The sequence below is a fragment of the Castor canadensis genome, chromosome 15, assembly GCF_047511655.1.
Source record: "Castor canadensis chromosome 15, mCasCan1.hap1v2, whole genome shotgun sequence".
NCBI lineage: Eukaryota > Metazoa > Chordata > Mammalia > Rodentia > Castoridae > Castor > Castor canadensis.
Window position 1 is genome coordinate 47,007,580 of NC_133400.1, and position 3,927 is coordinate 47,011,506.

General features: G+C 36.2%; 1 pseudogene; it reads right to left on the reverse strand.

The window, feature by feature from the left end:
* Positions 1-374: 374 nt before the first annotated feature.
* On the reverse strand, positions 375-1,288 carry LOC109678302 (olfactory receptor 2AK2-like; annotated as a pseudogene).
* Positions 1,289-3,927: the final 2,639 nt, after the last annotated feature.

A 3,927-nucleotide genomic window follows, 5' to 3' on the forward strand; every position in this document is an offset into this window, starting at 1 on the left:
TGTCCCTCCAAATATATTCATGTACTTGTTGCTGGAAACTATGTTAAGTTGCATGGCAAAGAGAAATTGATGATGAAATTAAGGTGGAATTAAGTTGTTTTAAGCAGATATTTGTCACTTTTTGTTTTTTTCTCTCTTATGGGTTGCATCTCAGATTAGTAAAAATGGCCATTTCACAATATTAATAACCTGGAAGCAGTAGGTCCACAAAGTTGTCTACTATTACTTTACAAGGTAAACAATCTTAAAAAGCACAGTTTCTCAAGCTTCTGTATAAGCTATCAGTCTTTGCATCCTTCCAGTAAATTTTTAGGAACAGTTTTTAAGTAACTCAAGGAAGGATTCCCAAAGCCATGTTTCTATACTAATATTCATCATCCCAACTGTCTTCTCATGGCCCTCATGACCTTATTCCTCAGGCTGTAGATAAATGGGTTCAGAACAGGAGTGATAATGGAGTAAAACACTGCTACCACCTTATCACTGTCAGGGAAATGCAATGACTGTGGCTGGGTGTAGGTAGAGAGAGTGTTTACATAGAACAGACTTGCCACAATCAAGTGGGGGGAACAAGTAGAAAGAGCTTTGGTCTGTCCTTTGCCTGAGCACATCTGGAATACAACAATAAGCACACGAGCATTGGAAGCTAGGATGACCATGAATGGTAACAACAGAATAACAAGTCCACTCAAGGGAACTGTTTACTCATACTGGGATTTGTCCTGACACACCAATGGTAGGAGAGATGAAAGTTCACAGAACAAGTGGGTTAATGACCTGAGACCTACAGAATGGAAGCTGAAATACATACCATGTATGTACTAAAGCATTGATGGAACTGGTGTTCCGTGCATATGTGACCATGTAGCAACAGATTTTCCTGCTCATGAGGACAGAATAATGTAAAGGATGACAGATGCCTATGTACAGATCAAAAGACATGAAAGCCAGAAGAAGGGCTTCAGAACCACCAAGACTAAGGAACACAAAGGTTTGAACTTCACAGCACAAAAATGTAATAGTGTTTGTACTTGACAGAAGCTTGGTTGCCATCTTGGACACAGTGGTGGAGATGTACATCATGTCAATGACAGAGAGCTGACTGATTGGAAAGTACATGGGGGTGTGGAGTCTGGTGTCCAGTCAGATGATGTGAATCAGTGTGATACTCCCCACTAGAGCCACTGAAAATAAGATGGCAATGACAGCAAAGAGAAAAGTGTTGGCCATATTGGAAAAGACCAACAAGTGAAAAGTCTGTCCCCAAACTGTGATTTCCTATTTTCATGGCTTACCTTGAATCATCAAAGCAGGTAAAATCTCTAGCACCCATGTACTCATGCCGGTGAGAGAAAACAAAATGCAATTATTAAAAATAATAGGTTTTCTGGAATCACTTTACATGACTTTGTCTCCTATTCAGTATGCTAAACTTTCATCACCTGAAAAATAGTCCTAAAAGTTATTTTTAATTATATTTATTTTGCTCAACATGTCATATTAATGTGGAACTGCATGATGTCTCAGCACATTGTGCAGTGTGTGCTGATCAAATCAGGGAGAAATGCATTTTCTTTTTCTTATAGCTATACATTTGGAGTTTCCAACTCCTTTCTTCTCAGTCTGTGAAAATTAAAACTGTAAAATAAACTATTTACTGGGTGCATAATTTAAATATAAAATGACAATAAAATAATGCATTTCTATGACTTGTTTGCAAAAATCACACTCTGGTAGACTGGAGCTTCCCTTACTTTAAAAAAAACTTCCACTCATTGTCAATTGATAGCATGACAATTGTTATAATATAGTGTAATTTTTATTAACTCCTTACTTCACTTCTCAATTTTCAACTATCTTGGTTATAAATAGGAACTAAAGCTGTAGTAATATTTGTACAAATATAATATATATATTCCTTACACATTAATCAGGATAAATTTCTTTCTGTAAATGTAGATGCAATTTTATAGAGTTGGAGAAAAAGTAAGTACAGGATAAGACAGGATGCAAAATAAATATTTATTATCCTTTGACTGGGGTAGCATGCAAAGAAGAGTTAAATCAAAGTTATGGATTGAAATTTTCCTTTTGGGCTGACATGAGGCCTGGCATCCATATATTTTCAGAATAAATAATGTTCTGTTAACCTACATTTTGCATGTTCTAAAAATATATGGTGAAGTGGCCTGAAACAGTATTGCATTCTCCCAGGACTTATTTGATCTTGACTACAGGCATAGCACAGTAATTTTATTTGAAACACAAAAAATAATCAAATACTGTAAATACACCAATGAGTTTTACCTGCTTTGAAAAATTGAAACTGAGAAAAAGTATAAAAATAGTAAATAGGTTGGCTGAATGAGTTAGAATTATAAAAACAAACTAGCAGAATTCTGTACTGTATATCAATTTTTCATTTTGCAATACTCTAAAATAGTTTCATGTTACTAATACACACTTGATGACATTTACATCAAAAATTGTTTATAATAAAACTGCTTTATATGTTTAAAAGACGTGCAATAGAAAATATAACAAGTCACTGATGAGAGAAAATAAACATCATCAATCATTGTTCTTAGGAAACTATTCATTAAAACCCGGCATCAATTTCAAGATTACATTTTTCTGGACATGATGTAATTAGTTTAATAAAAAAGATCAAGTTAATGGAAAAGTAAAAAGTATTGATAAAGACACAGAAACATAATATTTTATGATGTAAATAAATAAAATATTTGGATAATTGTTCAAGCTAAAAACGTTGTGAAATAAAATGGGTATGATGATACATGTGTATAATCCCAGCTTCTTGGAAGATGGAGTTAGGAAGAGCAAGGTCCAAGACCAGCCTGGACAAAAGTGTGAGATTGTGTGAAAAGGAAAAGGACTGGGGCAAGTGGTGCATCACTTTCCTAGCAAGTATGAGTTGCTGAATTTAATCCCTAGTACAACCAATAATGGAAGGAAGGAGGGAGGGAGGGAGGAAGGAAGGGAGAGAAGGAGTAAAATATGGATATAATTATAAAAAATCCTTAAGCAAACATACTGGTGTTTGTCTGTCTCATGTTTGCATGTCTTCCTTGGGTTTTACTCATCTTTGGAAATAAACACACACCTCACGACCATTTCCCTCTGTGAAGTCAATTACTAGACAATATGCTGCCTTCATTGTGCTCCTAAATTATATGGTGATAAAGTTCTGTCACAGTAACTGTTTGAAAGTCAGACCTAGCTGTGTCAGGTGTTCCCATAACCTTGGTAAATGTAGCTGCTGAGTATTGGATGAGGGGAGATGAGAGGGCTGCTTTCCCTGTCTGGCTGTTCTTTTTTTTTTAGCTGAGGAACAAATCAATGCTAGGCAAGGACCCTACAACTGAGCTACATTACCAGACCATTTTTGAGAAAGGGACTCACTGTGTAGCCCAGGATGACCTCAAACTCCAGATCCTTCTGCCTCTGCCTCTTGTATTCAAGGATTGTAGGCATGAACCTCCATGCCAAAGGCCGCTGTGATGTATTGATCATCACAAGTATTAATCACACTCACTACACCACCAGTTCTTGCATATGTTAACTGTACTTTAAAATGCTATGATTTACAAAGACACATGTGTCATTCTTTTCATTTCATTGAAAAATGGAAGAATTTTTGACCTGTTGAATGCACTGGAAGTGACCTAGTCAGGTCTCACCCACCTTTGATTTCAAACCACAAACTCCTGGTAAATAGCAGTATTAGTGAATGTTGCACACTCTTCTTGTGGTGTTGAGGACTTAATTTTAAGTCATACCAGATACATGTATTTTAGATGCAGATATTTCATGTGATGGAGTGGAAAAATGTACTAAGATGAGCCTGGAAGCAGCTGAAAGAGCAGAACCTCTGTACTCCTAATGAATCCCTCTTGGTCCTCCTCA